The sequence below is a fragment of the Chelonoidis abingdonii genome, chromosome 4 (assembly GCF_003597395.2).
Source record: "Chelonoidis abingdonii isolate Lonesome George chromosome 4, CheloAbing_2.0, whole genome shotgun sequence".
Classification (NCBI taxonomy): domain Eukaryota; kingdom Metazoa; phylum Chordata; order Testudines; family Testudinidae; genus Chelonoidis; species Chelonoidis abingdonii.
The window spans coordinates 132,296,246-132,315,791 of record NC_133772.1 but is presented as its reverse complement, the minus strand read 5'-3'; the positions used below and the strand labels follow the sequence as shown (position 1 = coordinate 132,315,791).

At 42.2% G+C, this 19,546-nt stretch overlaps 1 long non-coding RNA gene across 4 annotated transcripts in view; it reads right to left on the bottom strand.

The window, feature by feature from the left end:
• LOC142046791 (uncharacterized) overlaps window positions 1-19,546 on the bottom strand; it is a 156,234-nt gene that overhangs the window by 121,839 nt on the left and 14,849 nt on the right. For 2 of the 4 annotated variants that reach the window (XR_012655839.1, XR_012655838.1), the window contains exon 2: window positions 14,171-14,391. This is a non-coding gene — a long non-coding RNA (uncharacterized LOC142046791). Of the gene's footprint in view, window positions 1-14,170; window positions 14,392-15,425; window positions 15,524-19,546 lie in introns of those variants that run through there. The other 2 variants (XR_012655840.1, XR_012655841.1) reach the window with 2 other exon arrangements.

Below are 19,546 nucleotides of genomic sequence, written 5' to 3'. Positions count from 1 at the left end.
GATCCCCCTCCTGCCCTCTGAGCCCCTTGGTCCCAGCCCAGAACACCCTCCTGCACTCCCAACTCCTCATCCCCAGTCCCACCCCAGAGCCTGCACCCACAGCTGGAGCCCTCATGCCCCCCCCGCACCCTAACCCCCTGCCCTAGTCCGGAGCCCCCTACCACACCCTGAACTCCTCATTTCTGGCGCCATCCCAGAGCCCTCACCCCCTCCTGTACCCCAACTCCAAATTCCATGAGCATTCATGGCCTGCCATACAATTTCCACACCCAGATGTGGCCCTCAGGCCAAAAAGTTTGCCCATCCCTGACAGGTGATTGTCTAACCTGCTCTTTAAAATCTCCAACGATGGAGATTCTACAACCTCCCTAGGCAATTTATTTCAGTGATTAACTAACTTGACAGTTAGAAGGTTTTTTCTAATGTCCATCCTAAACCATCCTTGATGCAATTTAAGCCCATTGCTTTTTGTCCTACCCTCAGAGGTTAAAGAGAACAATTTTTCTCACTCCTTCTTATAACAACCTTTTATGTATTTGAAAACTTATCCTGTCCCCCCTCAATCTTCTGTTCTCCAGATTAAACACACATAATATTGTTACTCTTCCCTCATAGGTCATGTTTTCTACACCTTAATCATTTTTGTTGCTCTCCTCTGGACTTCCTATTTGTCCACATCTTTCCTGAAATGTGGTGCCCAGAACTGGACACAGTACTCCAGGTGAGGCCTAATTAGCATGGTATAGAGCGGAAGAATTACTTCTCACACCTGGCTTACAACATGCCTGCTAATACATACCAGAATGATGTTTGGTTTTTTTGTAACAGTCTTACACTGTTGACTCATATTTAGCTTCTGATCCACTATGACCTCCAAATCCCTTTCCGCAGTACTCCTTCCTAGACAGTCATTTTCCATTTTGTATGTGTGCAACTGATTGTTCCTTCCTAAGTGGAGTTTTTTGCATTTGTCCTTATTGAATTTCATCTTATTTATTTCAGACCATTTCTCCACTTTGTCCAGATCAGTTTGAAATTTAATCCTATTCTCCAAAGCACTTGCAACCCCTCCCAGTTTGATATCATCTGCAAATTTTATGTGTGTACTCTCTGTCATTATCTAAATCACTGATCAAGATTTTGAACAGAACCAGACACAGAACTGATCCATGTGGGACTCCACTTGATATGCCTTTCCAGCTTGACTGTGAACGACTGATAACTTACTTTCTGGGAATGGTTTTCCAACCGGTTATGCACCCACTTTATAGAATTTCCATCTAGGTTGTATTTCCTTAATTTGTTTTTGAGAAGGTCCTGCAAGACAGTATCAAAAGCCTTACTAAAGTCAAGATATACCAATCTATTGCTTCCCCTCATCCACAAGGCTTGTTACCCTGTTAAAGAAAGCTATTAGGTTGGTTTGGTATTTATTCTTGACAAATTCATGCTGACTGTTAGTCATCCCCTTATTATCTCCTAGGTATTTTCAAATTGATTGTTTAATTATTTGTTCCATTATCTTTCCAGGTACTGAAGTTAAGATGAATGGTCTATAGTTCCCTGGGTTTTCCTTATTTCCCTTTTTATAGATTGGCATTATAGTTGCCCTTTTCCAGTTTTCTGGAATCTCTCCCATCTTCCATGAATTTTCGTAGCTAATCGCTAATGGCTCAGATATCTCTTCGGTCAGCTCCTTGAGTATTCTAGCATGTATTTCATCAGGCCCTGGTGACTTGAAGATATCTAAGTGATCTAAGTAATTTTTAACTTGTTCTTTCCCTATTTTAGCCTCTAATCCTACCTCATTTTTACTGGCATTCATTAAATTAGAAGTCCAATTGCTACTAAACTTTTTGGTGAAAACTGAAACAAAAAAGTCATTTAGCACTTCTGCCATTTCCACATTTTCTGTTATTGTTCCCCCACACACACACCCTCACTGAGTAATCGGCCTACCTTTTTCTTGGTCTTCCTCTTGCTTCTAATATGTTTGTAGAATGTTTTCTTGTTACCATTTATGTCTCTAGCTAGTTTAATCTTATTGATTGCCTTGGCCTTTCTAATTTTCTCCCTACATACTCGTGCTGTTTGTTTATATTCATCTTTTGTCATTTCACCTACTTTCCACTTTTTGAGTTTCAGCTCATTGAAAATTTCCTGGTTAAGCCATGATGGTCTCTTGCCATACTTCCTATCTTTCCTACATATCATTGCCAAGCTTCTAACATGGAATTAGAAACAAGTGGAGTGTTTTTAAAAATAATAAAAGAACATAGCAGACAGTGCCCTTCAAGAACCTACTCAAGTAAGCATTCCTATTCAGGATAGCACTTTAGCACACGCTTAACTCTCAATGAAGTCAATGGGACTTAAATTCATGCTTAAGTTCATGCCTTAATCGGGGCCTAAGAAATTAGATCTGTAGTCTGCTGTGCACGAACATTTGAGGTCACACATTATCCACAAGCCAAATAAATTCTAAGGCAATGTGTTTTGCTCCCAGTAATTAACATATTTAATGCTTGCAAGAAAAGACCCATCTAATGATGGTAGGAGCTGCAGAAGCTGGGGAATAACTGATCTGACCTATTGATTTATTAAAAAGCCTCTCATGATAATTGAAACTGTCAAATTGTGAGCAAGCAGAGTATATAATCACAAAAATGTAGGGCTGGAAGGGACCTCAATTTATGATCCACTATAACCCCCATATCCTTTTCTGTAATGCTGCTGTTTAGCCAGTTATTTCCCATTTTGTATTTGTGCATTTACATTTTTCTTTCCTAAATACGGTATTTTGCATTTGTGTTTATTGAATTTCATGTTTTATTATTTAAGACTAATACTCCAATTTATCAAGACCGTTTTGAAATCTAATCCTATCCTCCAAAGTGTTTGCAAATCTTCCCAGTTTGGTGTCATCCGCAAAATTCATAAGCATACTCATCACCCCTTCATCCACATCCTTAGTGATAATATTGAATACCGGAATCAGAACGCACCCTTTGGGACCCCACTTGATATGTCCTCCCATTTTGACAGTGAACCATTGATCATTACACTTTGAGAATGGTCTTTCAGCCAGTTGTGCACCCACCTTATACTAATGTCATCTAGACTATATTTCCCTAGTTTACTATGAGAATGTCATGTGGGACTGTGTCAGAAACCTTACTAAATCCATATATAGCATGTCTACAGCTCCTTCACCCCATCCAGTAGGCCAGTTACTGTTGAAGAAGGAAATTAGACTGGTTTGGTATGATTTCTTATTGACAAATCCACGTTGGCTATTACCACCTTATTATTCTTTAGGTTTGAGCAAACTGATTCTTTAAGATTTTGTTCCAGTGTCATTCTGGAAGTCAAAGTTAGGTTGATGGTCTATAATTCCTTGTATCCTCCTTTTCAAAGATAGGTACTATGTTTGCCCTACTCCAGTCATCTGGGACCCCACCCTTTCTCTATGAGTTCCCATATGTATGCAGTCATGCAATCGTATTATCCCCTCCCTTGTCCTCCCTCTCCATCTTCTTTTCCTATTGTTTGTCATACTTACTTGGGGCTTGATCCTGCAAAGCTCTGAGCACTTTGGCCCTGACGCAGCAAAGCACTTAAACATATGCTTAACCTTGCATATGGGAGTAGTCCCACTGAAGTGAGGCATATGTTTAGGTGCTTTGGTGGGTCAGGGCCAGAGTAGTCAACACCTTGCGTGACTGAGTCCTTGTTGGATTGAGTGTCAAATTAGTAAGCCCTTACGGAAAGGGAATGCTTCTTCCTAAGTGTTTGTACAGTGCCTGCCACAATGGACCCCAATCCCAAGTGATATGAGTACCCCAGATTGTTTCAATGTAATCAGCACAATTCTGGTTATGGGGCAATTACAATTCTGCAGTGGGGTCTGCCTGAATAGAGTTCATTGCAGAACTAGGGCTATAGTGAGGTTGTTTTGTGGGGGACAAATGATTTAATTACAAATGGATTTCACTATATATATAGTTTTTGCTTTGCTTCACTCACTGCTGAGTCACCTCTATATAAAGTTGTTTTCCATAATTTCAACACTCCTCTACCATTTCTCATTGCCTCACTTTTTCTGCCATTGGCTTTTGTTAGATGTGATTTTAATGGGAACAAGACTCTTGACATTAGACTTTCTGACTCCCATGCACTTGGGAAAAAAGGAAGAAGAATATAGTCTTTGGGCTGGTCTACACTGAAAAGTTACATCAGCACAATTAAATCTCTCAGGGTGTGAAAAATCCACACCCATAAGGGACGTAGACTTTGTCTACACTGCCAATTGAATGACAAAACTTTTGTCGTTCACAGGTGCTTAAAGAAGCCCCTCCCCCTCCAAAAGACAAAAGTTTTGCCATGGCAAGTGGCAGTGTAAATGCTCTCCGGTCGACAACGCAAAAATGCTCTGAGGGTGTTGAAGTATTTTGTCAGCAAAAATGATGACAAACAGCATTTACACTGCCCGACTTTCAGCGACATGGCCGTGTCAACATGGCCGTGTCACTAAAAGCTGTGTAGTGTTGACAAAGCCCAAGTCAAGCCGATCTAAACCCATATATAGGCAATGCAAGGTAGGCCTCACAGAGGTGGATTACTTCTAGCGACGGAAGGGGTAGTAAGTGTCTATACAGAAGCACTACAGTGGCTCAGCTACAGCTATGTCTCTGTGGAGTTTTAAGTGTAGACATAGCCTTAGAAGAATACAAGAAAGAGAGTACCTTTCCAGTGGACACTGGATGGGTGGCTGGAGCTTTACTCAAACTGCATCTCACTGGAAAGAGATTGGTAAAATATAGGAGAGGGGAGATTTATGGGAAAACACATGGAAACTAGAAATCTGTTGAGGGAGTCTGGAATTAAAATATGGAAATAAGTAATATTACTATGTTTGTTGGAATGGATGCTACATAAATAAATGTGAGGGACACAGACAGGCCCCTCTTTGGATGGTTTAAGTTTGTGAGATAAGGGGTTTAGGAATTAGACAAGTTGGGTTCTAAATGTGATTGGGAGGGGGTAATATTGATATTATTGTCTTTTAGTTGTCTATACTGTCAAAAAGAAATCTTAATAAAAAGAACAAATACTTAATAAATGGACAATGTTTACCAAATATTTGTGGTGGTTTATTTTGGTCTAAATACCACAAACTATCCGAGGCTGTTCTAAGAGCACATTTTAAAACATCTTTTAACCATTTTCATATAATTATATTTTTAAGATGTGTGCATATATAAATGGGGTGTCCATCCCACACAAGACCTGAAGGGGTTAAGGTGGCAAGGTGGCCCAATAACCACCTAGGCTGCACCTGGAGGAAGAGAAAGTGAGCAAGGACTAATTAGAGATGAGGCTCAGCTGGACAGGAACGGGAGGGGTCTTTGTAAAGCCCAGTAGCTGAGGGCAGAAGTGGGCTGTAGAGAGAGAAATGGCAACCACTCTCAGGGTCAGAGAAGGTAAGGTAGGAAGTAGCCCAGGGATACAACAGCAAGGGTTAGGACGATACAGACATTGACTGCTTGTTGTAGGGTCCCTGGGCTGGAAGCCAGCATAGATGGTGGGCCTGGGTTTCCTTCCAGCCTCTGAGCAGTGGTGCCTTTAAGGCCAGTGAGAGGAAAGACAGCCTGGGACAGTGGGTCCTGAGAGACTTTGATACCCCAGAAGGGGCAGACTACAGTGACCTGGCTGGAAGGCCAAACTCCAAAGCAGGAGCAGTCAAATCCCAAGCAAGCAAGGCAGGGGATGACAGTGTGAGCAACCACTGCAGTGACGTCTGACTGTCAGAGCTATTCTCCAGACACTGCCAGAAGGAGGCACTCTGGAGAGAAGCAGAACACCCTGTGACAATATAACATTTTCCACCTTGACCGTGAATCCAAAATGCATATGCCATAAAGGAGAAGAAACCAATACAATCAGGCTCATTTCAGTCTACTCCTCTGATCCCTCACACTGCGTACTTATGCAAATATCCTTTTCTTTACTGTTATCTCATCCCCAATTTATCTGTTTATCCACCTGTTGTTCATTTTTATAGTCATAAAACATGAGCTCTCTGGGGCAAGGACTGTCTTTGTTCTCCATTTGTAAAGTGCTAGCACAATGGGGCTTTGATCATTAGCTGGGCCCTCTGGGCACTACTTCAATCAATAATAATCATTCCCTGGTTAGAGGGGGAGTAGACACAAGAAAAGTATCTATCATCATATATATGGAGTGTAATTAGAAATCAAATCCCATGTAGATTCATTACCCAAGCTGGCAAGTGAAGGCTTTGAGACCATGTGTAAAATGAATGTGAAGACAGAAAAATACACTATGGGAGCAGACTTACTCTCTTCTGAGCTTTCTGCCTCTATCATTGATGGTCTTTGCTCTGAAATGGCAAATCCACCCACGCCGCCCAGTCTAAGTGAGTAAGTTCCATCATCACAGTGAAGCAGTGGTGAAAATATATCAGAAGAACCAAGCAGGGGCGGCTCTATGGATTTTGCCACCCCAAGCACGGCAGGTAGGCTGCCTCCAGCAGTTTGCCTGTGGAGGGTCTGCTAGTCCTGAGGTTTCGATGGACCTCCCAAACTGCCGGAGGGTCCGCTGGTCCTGCAGCTTTGGCAGACCTCCTGCATGCCTGTGGAAGGTCCACCAAAGCTGCAGGACCAGCAGACCCTCTGTAGGCAAACTGCCGGAGGCAGACTACCTGCCGCCCTCGCGATGCCGGCAGAGCGCCCCCAGCAGCTTGCAACCCCAAGCACTCTCTTGGCGTGCTGGGGCCTGGAGCCGCCCCTGGAACCAAGACATCAGCCCTGTCTATACTGGGCTGATTTTTGCTGCTGCTGGGTTTTTTTTGTATACCTTCAGCTACGTTGACACAAACCCTCAGTGTAGATGCACTGCACCATTCGAAGATGAGACTTACATCAGTTCAACTTACCTCTGTTTTACAACCCTTGTCTTACACGACTGTAGTGAGCTTACTAGTATAGTTTAGTTTACACTAGGGGGTTGCACTCCTGACACCAGTACAAACTTCTCTAATCTAGATAAGCCCAGAGAAAACTGGGAAGGGCACCTCTAGGTGCAGTAGAGGGATGAGCAAAGAGACACTCCACGAGAACAAATAGGCTGGCCAAAAAAAGTACAACAAATAAACAAGCCTCTATGATTCACCGGTCATGCCGGCAAAACAAATTAAAAGAATAACCAAGAGCAATAGATCTGGAAAAACAGCTTCAGAACAAAGCCTACAAAGGATCTCCCATGGGCGTTAAAGGGAGATAAAACAAAACATTTTTAACGTAGGGAGTTCACTTGTGGTAGAGATTCCTTTATTTAACCTAAGTGAAGCTTTTGGTCAGGATCATGACTCAGTTTCTGTGATCTTTACACAATGTTTATTATTAAAAGTATTGACTAACAGGTCTTTCTGGGGCAGAGGTAAGTTTAGGACTCAAACATGGGATGTCCCTTGCAATGTTAGGTGACAAGAAAACAAGCCACAAACTCAGCCTGAATGGGCTGTAAGACCATACTGAATGCAGCCCCATTGCCTTCAGTGGAGTTATCTGGACATAATTAAGAGAAAAATTTAGCCTTTGGAATCTGATTCACACCCATAAAATTCAGATAATACAGAGTTAAGGCCAAAGTGCTATGTATTCCATGGCGATGAAATTCATCCTTTGATCCTATCTTTCCATGGAATTGTTCTGCAGAACCTATGCTTTCTTGTATTAAAAAGTCTCCAGCCCTCAGACGTTAACTTTGAAAACAGGAACCAAATATCAACAAATTCAGGGTTATGTTCCTGAGTTTACAGATAGCCTGAAACAATAGCTCAGAGAGGTATGAGCTACTCATTCATCGGGGTATTAATACTGAAGTCCAAAAACAGTCATTTAACTGACATTGTTAACTGTATTTCTGATAACCATTTTAGCAGAAATACCAGCTAATGTGTTTCTTCCACAATCCCTAACTCCCTCCTTTGCTTCCACAGATCCCAATATACCCCACCTGTCTCTACATGCCAGCTCACACCCTGACACCTTCTATGATACTGCTATGCATTGTCCACTCTCAGATCTGTGGCATGCTGCAAACTGAAAACATGAGAACACCAGAATTGCCAAATTGGCTCAGACCCACAGTCCATCCAGTTCAGCATCTTGTCTCCAACTGTGTCCAGCAGCAAATGCTTCAGCGGGCAGTGCAGAAACCCCACAATAGGCAGATGTGGGATCATATGCCCCACATTAATTTTTAATCTAAATCTGTAATAGTTAGAGATTGGCTTAAACCTTGAACCATGAGGTTTTTATCACCCTTCCAAGAAGATTTGTTAGAATTAACTATAAAACTTTGGATATCCTTATTATTCATATAAATGTCCAGTCCCTCTCTGAATCTTGCTGTAGGACAATATAAAATACATGGAATTATATCTGGGACTCCTGCATTGATTGCATCATTCACCTTTATATTGAATTCAGTACAATCCCCATTTTTTTAAATTTTATATCAAGCTGCTAGAGAATTTCCAACCTGCTTCACCGGAGCGCTGTGTAATCCAGGGCCCTTGCAGCAGAATTTAGGACCAGCTAATCACAGATTACCAGCAGCCTTGTAAAAGTGCTGGTAGATCTTTCTTATCAGTCTATGCATATTATGTGCACATACCATAACTTAATCAGCTAAAGAACACAGCTATTGACATTGTAGGATATGTATTCATATACTCAAAACCCCTTCTGCTCATTCAAAAGCAAGTGACCTACAGGTCAACCAGGAAGCTCTCTGGTAACCGAGAGGTTAGCACAGGGGTTGGCAACCTTTCAGAAGTGGTGTGCCGAGTCTTCATTTATTCACTCTAATTTAAGGTTTTGCGTGCCAGTCATACATTTTAACGTTTTTAGAAGGTCTCTTTCTGTAAGTCTATAATATATAATTGAATTATTGTTGTATGTAAAGTAAATAAGGTTTTTAAAATGTTTAAGAAGCTTCATTTAAAATTAAATTAAAATGCAGAGCCCCCCCAGACCAGTGGCCAGGACCCGGGCAGTGTGAATGCCACTGAAAATCAGCTTGCGTGCTGCCTTTGGCACACGTGCCATAGATTGCCTACCCCTAGGTTAGCAGAAGGCTAAGGGAGAGTCCGCTACAATGCAGGTTTAGTTTAGCCCAGCCAGGCCTTTATTTGATTTCTATTAAATATTTCAAATTGGTTTAAGCTTCCTGAAAACAAAGTCTCTGAGAAATCTCTCTAACTGTCAAACTTACAGCTCTCTTATGGCAAGACTTAAGTAGAAAATGTGACATTTTGGGGAATATATTGTGTTAGCATGTGAATTTTTTGCTTTTATGAATAGCATTTATTATTGTAACCTCCACCGTGGATTAGAACCTCCATTTGGTAGCTGGAATTTGACACTCAAAGGGCAGGCTACATCTAGAAAGCTGCAACAAGAGGCCCATCAACATGCAAATAGTTCTACCCTGGTAGAATAATGGGAGTTTCTACCAGCAGACCCACTAACTTTTAATAACAGCAGTGGGGGAGAAGAGGTAGGAGGCCAGAGGGGCAGGGGGTTGGAGAGTGGAAAATCACCACGTAAAAAGTAGAAAAGGTGCCAGAGGCTGCTTTTAAAAGTGACATGCTCCCTGAGCAAGAGGAGCCATTCCATGACCAGAAGATACAGCTAGAGGAGTGGGGGCAAGAGTGACTTTGCCTTCTCCCAGTGCCACTGACCAAAACTGAGGACTCTTGGGAGTGGTGAGGACTCTGATGGGGGAATTGCATTCAGGGTTTTGTTTTGCATGGATCTGTGCTGTCAAAGAGTAAAAACTATGTTTAAGAAGTTCCTTTGCAACCCCTATATTCTTTGCTTTAACTGCCACATAGCTCCCCAGGGGATCAAACCATAAACCACAGCAATGTGGGACTCAAGGAGAAGATGTGGAGTGACTGGAGAGGCTTTGAAGGGTTCAACAGTAGCTTCGAGGCCTATGGCACTTAGACTGCGGAGTCCCTTGTGCCAGGATGGATGACAGACAAGAGATCTGACCTTGCGAGAGCCTCTTTCGAGCCCCACAACTGGAAGCACTGACTGGACTCTGCTTAGACCCAGCTGGCTTGGATGTGCATGGCATCCAAACGTTTGGTCCAATTAACACAGTTTGATGACCATCCACTATGAGAACTCAGCCAGGACTGTGTCCGGCAGGTTTTAGTTCATGACTCCTTAATTAAAGATCTGTTGCAGTATGTCAAGTTGCTACCAATGGGCACTGCATATGTTTGGTAAATCTACATACTAAAACTCATGACACTTTCAACTAATTGGATGCCTGTTGATTTCTTAGGTCAGGATCCTGCCGTCTAATATACCCGGACAGACATTTACATCCATATAGATTCCTGTGGAACTCAGCAGAGCTCCTCAAGCCACAGGGGTCCCCTCCATAGGGGATGGAGGCCTTGGTGTCCTGGTCCAAAGCGTTTCCACTGATTGATAAGCTTCACATCAGGCCCTTCACTGGTAGGCCAGGAGTCTGCTGATCTGTGGTCACATTAAAATACCATGTCTGAGTTGTTGCTCACTTTTATTGGTCAGTTTGGTGAACGAGACTGTATGTTTTTCAATTGGCCTAGTCTTGTCATTTGTGCTGTGTGTCTAATTCAGTTCTCTACTTTTTTCCAAGGTCTTTTTGTTTCCATGCCCTTCATTTTTTCTGTCTGGTGTGGCAGATAAATAGAAAATGCCTCAAAACATTTTAAACACAGGAAAACATTCAATAAAACAGTGGACGCCTTTTCTGTGCTCTATCAAAACTTCCATGAGGCAACACAAGAAGACCCAGATGAGAAATGTTTAAATGTTATTACGCTTAAGAACCTGATAATCAATTCAAAGCAAAATGATTCTCAGATAGAAAAGACTGTACCTCCCACAGAAATCCCAGGAACTCCCTCTACAATCAGTTAACTGGCAAAGCACTATGCTAAAGTACAGTAGTCTATAAAACCATTTTAATGGAGAATTCTACACATAAAAATTAAGAGATTTAGCCATCCTGATTTTAGAAGCAGTGTCACAGGGTGAGCGCAGGCTCTCCCACTTTTGTGCCTGCACCCTGTGTTTAGGCTGGTTTAATAAAGCGTGTTCACTCCCTCTGTTGTTGAATCACTCCCGTGTCTTTATTTACAGTGCTTGTGCAGTGCCCAGATCCCCCAACAGTTAGCACCCCACAAACCCTCCCCAGGGTCTCCTAGCCCTGGAAGCTTCCTTATTGGCAAGCAGACAGAGATACTGCTCTCCTGTCTCCTCCCAGGTTAGTCTCTCCACCCTCAGCCCAGCTGTCACTACTTAGCCAGCACGTTCATCTGGAGCCAGCCCTCGTTAGGTCTTGCAGCTGGGCTCACTGCTGAGTACCTGTATCTCTACCCCTGGCCTACCAGCCAGAGGGCAGGCTGTAGCCAGCATTTTGGCTGGGCTTTAAAGGGGTTTTACCCCTGCCCTGCCACAAGCAGTTATAAATATTATGGAAAATATGCTACCCTAGACAGACAGGATAGCTATCAATTCAGTAATCCCCAGAGAAGGTAAAGCCAAAACAAACTGAGCCTTCCACAGTCTGATCCCCCTTTATTACAGCTTGATTTGAAATGTTATGGGTTGATGGGTTTCATTGTAACTAGAATAGGTTCAGTATTGGAAAACTTATTAATATTATTACACAAAAAGGAACAAATATTTCATCATCACTTGACAATGAAAAGTTTCTGATGGGGTAAATAGATCTCTTATTTGCAGTTTTAGGAAAAAGGGGGTTTCTCAGTGGAATATATATCATGGACTGAAATCTTGAAGCTCAAGTGAAGTTCATTGGCTGTTACTCAACCCCTTTACATTAAAGCAGAGGTTCATGCTAGAGTAGCCCTCTTTTTCCCACTCCTGTTTGTTATTCAACACACCCACTGGCATCCAGCATCAGAAAAAATGAAGAAGTAAGAGGAACAAAAATAGGGAACATCTTCAGATGTATGCAGAGCATTTAGTCATTTTGTAAACTTTCTGTTTCCTGACATATCTGTTTTACAGCTATGTTAGGGAGGGAGATTATCCAGCCAGACGGATCGAATCATATGCAGAATGCACTCTCTGGGAAGCAGTATGATGTACATAACCATTTTAAAATGAAAGTCGCTTGATCACTTTGCTTTTCTTTTCAAAAAGGTGTATGTAAAATGATCATGTCCTCTGTAAAAAAAAATTGCCTAAAAATTCAGTTTGAAAAGTGAAACCTTTTTCAGATTTCACACCATGCCTTCCCCTCCTCGCCAATAAAAAGTATAAGGTAATTAAAAGAAAACTTTGATTAACTGACCTTTTGGACATAATGATCAAATAGGCCACCATCTTTACCTACTATAACCCTACTTACATCCTGGTTATACATGCCTTTGGAAAGATGGGATTCTAATGGAAATGCTCACAGACCCCACACAAGGAGTAGTCAATAGGCAGACCATAGGCCAAATCTGGACCGCCAGACCCTTTTGAACAGACCCTGAAATCTTTATTATTATTTTCTCTGGAGTCTGGACCTTGACTATACCTTAACTAAGAAATTTGGACCTTGACAAAAAATATTGACTATCCCTGCCCTACACTATAGCAACTTGACTAGCAACACTATAGTAATCTTGCTGCTGAAAGAACATTTCCTCATGCTTTTGCCTAAACCGGCTCAACTTGCTCATTCCTATTCTAGTTGACCAGTGTATATATACCCTTGCCAAATACAAACTACTCAGGAAATAGGAAACCTCTGTCCTCTCATACAGTTCATATGATTCACGTATGTGCCCATTTGTTTCATACAGTAATGTATGCACCCAACTATGTCTCTACATTAGAGTGATGCTGCATAAGCAGTGTTGGGTAAGACTAATATGATGGTATTGCCCTTACTGATAATCACAGCTCTCATTCAAGACAATTATAGCACATTATAAATAGGGATATAAGGATCCTGCTTGTTTTGGAATTTGCAGACATCAAGTACTCGCTGCTGTTTCCCTGAATAGGGTGTGGATCTGGATGACTAGTGAGGTCAGTCTCACATTACTTACAGTGTCAGCAGCTTGTGCTAAGATGGGTCTTATGCAAAGGAAGAGGTCAGCCCCCTGCAGTAAATAGCATGGGAGACAGTTCAGCTGCACTGATCACATAAAACAATGCCAGACCTTGCTTTTCTCATAAGATAGGACAGAAAGCAAAGAGTTAAAAGACTATTTGACTTCATTTGAATGTACTCATGGATACTGAACGGGAGCTCCTTTTTCATCAGGAGCCTGATCCAACGCCCACCCAAGTCAATGGGAGTCTTTCCACTGTCAGGTCTGGGTGCTGGTTTAATGATTGCTTAGGAGTACTCACTGTGAACGGATAAAAATATAATCTAGTAAAACACAGAATCATATAAATGCAGAACTGGAAGGGACCAGAGTTTGTCATCAAGTTCAGGCCCCTGCATTGAGGCTGGTTTAAGTATTATCTGGATCTAATCCACCCCTGACAGGTGTTTGTCTAACATGCTCTTAAAAACCTCCAGTGACAGAGATTCCAAGCCTCCCTAGGCAACTTGTTCCAGTGCTTAACTACCCTGGCACTTAAGATGATATTTCCTAACATCTAACCTAAATCTCCCCTGCTGCAATTTAGGCCCATTACTGTTATGGACTGGGATGTAGGCAATCTGCCTTAGCAGTCAGGGCAGATGTCATGTCCAGTGGGTGAAGCAAGCATCCAGGTTGGGGAATGAGGCCAAGAGTCAGCTCCAGAGTCAACTATCAATTATCAGAACCAGAAATCAAATCTGAAGGTCAGATACCAAATATGAGAGCCAAGGGTCAAGCCAGAGTCAGGGTCAGAAGTTGGAGGCCAGAGCCAGGTCTGATTACTGATATTTGGAGGCAAGGTGAAAGGGCAGGAACCAGCAGAGATGCAAGGATCAAGCACAGAGCAGGAGCACAGTGGGAACAGGAGCGAAGGCAGGCAGGAGAAGGAATCACGAACAGGGGTAGGTGCTGAAAGCAGGCACAACAGGGAATCACCTTGTTGCTCAGACAAACTTTCTGTACCTCTTTCTACCTTAAATAGCAGGTTGGACCAGTCAGTGGAGCCAGGCAGTCCTCCAGCCAGGGTTTCTGCGAGTGGTGCCTTGACTGAAGCTATAGTCCTACTAGCTTCTCAGCCCACCAAGTTTCAATGGCCTTTTCATGGAGGTCAGGATCCGCAGCTATCAGGGACTCCTAGGCCTGGGTTCAAGACCTAAGTCCCATAATTACATCTTGTCCTGTCCCTTTAGTGGATAAGGAGAAAAAATTATCATCCTCCTCTTTATAGCAACCTTTTACATACTTGAAGACTGTCACCATTGCCCCTCCCCCAAATCTTCTCCTCTCCAGACTAAACAAACCCAGTTTTTTCAATCTGTCCTCATAGGTCATGTTTTCTAGACTGTTAATCATTTTTGTTGCTCTTCTCTGGACTTTCACCAGTTTGTCCCCATCTTTCCCAAAGTGTGGGTCCCTGAATTGGACACAATACTCATTGAGGCCTTACCACTGCTGAGTAGAGTGAAAGAGTTACTCCCTGTATCTTGCTTATAACATGCCTGCTAAGACATCCCAGAATGAGGTTTGCTATTTTTTTGCAACAGTATTCCATTGCTGACTCATATTTAGTTTAATCCTTTTCTTCAGTGCACCTTCCTAGGCAGTCATTTCCCATTTTCTATCTGTACAATTGATATCTTCCTAAATGTAGGACTTCACATTTGTCCTTACTGAATTAATCTTATTTATTTCAGACCCTTTCTCCAGTTTATCAAGATTATTTTGAATTCTAATCCTGTCATTCAAAGTCATAGAAGCATAGAATATCAGGGTTGGAAGGGACCTCAGGAGGTCATCTAGTCCCACATCCTGCTCAAAGCAGGACCAGTCCCCAACTAAATCATCCCAGCCGGGGCTTTGTCAAGCCTGACCTTAAAAACCTCTAAGGAAGAAGATTCCACCACCTCCCTATGTACCCATTCGTGCTTTACACCCTCGATAGTGAAAATGATTTTTCCTATAATCCACCTTAACTCTCCATGCACAACTGAGACCATTACTCCTTGTTCTGTCATCAGGTACCACTGAGAACAGTCTAGATCCATCCTCTTTGGAACCCCCTTTCAGGTAGTTGAAAGCAGCTATCAAATCCTTGCAATCCCTCCCAGCTTGGAATCATCCACAGAGAAATCCCTGCAGGGCCCCACCCTTCCATCTTGATTGTGAACCATTGATAACTACTCTCTGAGTACGCTTTTCCAACTAATTGGGCACCCACCTTATAGTAGTTTCATCTATATTTCCCTAGTTTGCTTAGGAGAAGATCATGCAAGATGTTATCAAAAGCCTTGCTGTAGTTGAGATAACACATCTACTGCTTTTCCCCATAACCACAAGGCTTGTTAACCTGTCAAAGAAGGATATTAGGTTGCTTTGATATTTGTTCTTGACAAATCCATGATGACTTATTTATCACCTTGCTATCTTCCAAGTCAGTGGTGGGCAACCTGTGGCCCATAAGGGTAATCCACTGGCAGGCTGCCAGTTTGTTTACATTGGCATGGCTACCTGCAGCTTCCGATGGCCGTGGTTCACCATTCGTGGCCAATGGGAGCAGCGGGAAGCGACAGCCAGCACATCCCTGTGGCCTGCCAGTAGATTACCCTGACGGGCCACATGCAGCCCGCAGGTTGCCCACCACTGTTCTTGGTACTTACAAAATGACTGTTTGATTATTTGTGTCATTATATTTCCAGGTAATGAATTTAAGCTGACTGGTCTGTAATTCCCTGGTTTGTCCTTATTCATTAATTCATAGTCATTTATTAACAATACCTATATTCTTGAGGGACTCAAGAATCCTCAGTGAACTTCCTTAGATCTATGTTCAAACCAATTTTCAACTAGGGAACCATCCTCGTCCCACACTATAAAGCATTGCATCATTTTCTAACCTTTTCATATTGCTGATATTTATTAACCACATGTGGGGGAGGATGAAAAAGACACCAACAGTGTTATCAATGGATCCTTTGTTACAAGGGACAATTTCTCTTTCCCAAAAGGAAGCATTGAATGTCAGCTAATCAAAGTAGTTTGGAAATGTGTTTAGGGATGGGAGAGGTAGAATTTGACCCCTCTGTCCCATGTTTTACCTACACCAAGGCCAGATTGCTGTGCCATTGTGATAAACTTTAACACTTGTTTAACCCTGTTAAGCAAACAGATGAAGCAAACAATTACCCATGGTTGCAGACCACATCTGAGCAAACTTAATTGTAGGTTAAAAAGCTGCTGAATGTGGAATAGGGAATTCTATAGGGACAATGAGGGGTTTATTGGGGTCTTTTGCACAGCAGGGCCAAGCATGGTTTTTGTCTGGTTTAAAGCTAACACATAGTAGCGTGTGGCAAACTGCAATGAAGTAAGCTCACTTCCCCCTTCACTTCTTGAGTTAGAGACTACAGATGATTCTTACATCAGACCGTTTCTCTTCTATCTTTATGCCACGCCTTAGGCTTAGTGTTCAAACCAGATGCAATCCTGTCTGGTCTCCCTAATATGTCCAGTATAATATTTATAATTAAAGTATTTAAACTCAGGGCTACCTTTGCACACAGAACCCAGGAGCACCCCAGTCCCTCCCTCTCCTGTCTGCTGACTTCTAGACAGACTCAAAGGGAAAACAACACACCCCCTTGCTCTGTTTTAAAGAGCCAAATACACTCTTGCATACCTTTTGACATACTGGCCCCAATTAATCCCCAGTGTAACTTCAAGGAATTGAGTGGTATTTCCCAAAGGATGAATATGGTTCATTCATTACAAGTATCAGAACTCAGGACTTAACACGGACTGGACTACAGACCTGGCCAAAATAAAGAAGAGGCTGTGAGGTGGGACCACTGCTGAGAGGAAGTGTTATGGCTAAATCTGAAAAATTGCCCCCCTCCCCTCCAAAGCTGGCAAGCAGGAAGCACAGTGTTGACAATCCCCACTGCATGTGATATTTTCCTGTAGCTTTTTCTGATGGGTATATGCAGGACTGGCCCTAGACCAAATGGTGCCCCAGGTGAGGAGTGTCTTCAGTGCCCACCCCCATTTGTTAAACTTTTTTAATACCTTTTTTTTAATTGCATTTGTCACCCATTTCACAACTTTGATGCATGATTTGCATGCATGATTTATCGCTGTCATATAAGACAATAAATTAGCACACTAGGCTCTGTAAATCTCTATTTATTCATGCCATATATAAGCACAAAAATTTGTTTCCTCTAAGCTTATAGAAACTTTTTGATGTTTGTTAAAAGTACCTAAAATGTACTAACATCAAGAAATTAAAACTGTCCTCACACATTACGTGTTAAGCATGGCAAAGGAAGTAAAAGTATTTATTTTATACTGTTGAGTAGATAGGGGTTTGATAGATATCTCTGGTGTCTCATTAAATATGTCCTTTGTTAGTCACTACTCACACTCTTCAAGTCTTAAAACACACGTACACTTTCACAATTACCCAATGAGACAAGGTTCACAATATCGCAGCTGGGCTCTCACTTCATTCTTATATCTCACTGCCTGACTGAAGACGCCCTGCCCCTTATACACTTGTGAGGGCATGGATAAAAACATTCTAAGAGGTTTGAGGAAAATGTAGTTCTCAGAAAGTGTGGAAGCTTTCACGAGATTCTACGAAGATCCAGAACATTCTAGGAGATTAGTGAAAAATGAATCCACATACAGAATACCTGAAACATTTTACTTCAAACATTTGAATTTCCCTTTTGTCACTAACAACAAAAACAGCACCCTGAGCATAGTGCCCCCCCAAGCCCAGCACCTGGGTCATCTGCCCTAAAGCCAGTCCTGGGTATGTGCACCAAAAATGGGGCTTGGAAGCACTTCAGAGAGGAGCTACATCTTATGGGCTTATTTAGGTTTCTCTCAGGCTTTTAGATGTGGCAATCCTGTTCTTTGTTAAAGGAGTGGTTCAGCAACCTCACTGCTTTGGGAATAATAAAACTAAAATGACATGAGATCCTTGAATGGAAGGTGATATAGAGTTGTAAGCCACCTGGAATAAATATAGCATGTTGATGATAATCCTCAATAGTGATGCAACAATGGTTAATAAAATTATTTTAATTTATTCTATAGTGTTAAGTTGTTCTAAACTTGCCTGCATTGTCATTAAATTTGAATACTTGTATAAATATTGTGCATGGAAAATGAGAGTTTATATATTTGATTTTAGTTGCTTGTTTTATTAAATGAAGTATTCAGTCTAGTTACAGAAACAGGAAATGTCTGCTTTTTCCTAATAAGTGACAGGCACAAGAAGCTTCAAGGAGAATACCTCGTCCTTGCCCATAAATCTGTCTCTCTCACCTCCAGGTCCAATTGCAGAGTCTGGAATGCAGTTTCGTAACTTTTTTGTTATATTAATTTACATTATTTACTTTTTGTAATGTTAGAGTTTTGAACATAAGTTATTGTGATTTGGGTTTTGTGCAGAGTGTTTAGTGGGAGTTTTTAATTATGAATTGCGGGAGAGGCTACTGTAGATTGTAATCTTGAGTACTGTTTGGTTAAAAGGCAGACACCCAACAGGAGCGCCTTCTCAAAGAGCCAGACACTTGTCCCTTGTTAAGGGCTGTGAAGATATTCTTCTCCCATCTTGAAAAGAGTATCAGAGGGGTAGCCGTGTTAGTCTGGATCTGTAAAAGCAGCAGAGAATCCTGTGGCACCTTATAGACTAACAGACGTTTTGGAGCGTGAGCTTTCGTGGGTGAATACCCACTTCGTCAGACGCAGGTAGTGGAAATTTCCAGGGGCAGGTATATATATGCTAGCAAGCAAGCTAGAGATAACGAGGTTAGTTCAGTCAGGGAGGGTGAGGCCCTGTTCTAGCAGTAGAGGTGTGAAAACCAAGGGAGGAGAAACTGGTTCTGTAATTGGCAAGCCATTCACAGTCTTTGTTTAGTCCAGAGCTGATGGTGTCAAATTTGCAGATGAACTGAAGCTCAGCAGTTTCTCTTTGAAGTCTGGTCCTGAAGTTTTTTTGCTGCAGGATGGCCACCTTAAGGTCTGCTATAGTGTGGCCAGGGAGGTTGAAGTGCTCTCCTACAGGTTTTTGTATATTGCCATTCCTGATATCTGATTTGTGTCCATTTATCCTTTTCCGTAGTGACTGTCCAGTTTGGCCGATGTACATAGCAGAGGGGCATTGCTGGCATATGATGGCGTATATTACATTGGTGGACGTGCAGGTGAATGAACCAGTGATGGTATGGCTGATCTGGTTAGGTCCTATGATGGTGTCGCTGGTGTAGATATGTGGGCAGAGTTGGCATCGAGGTTTGTTGCATGGATTGGTTCCTGAGCTAGAGTTACTAT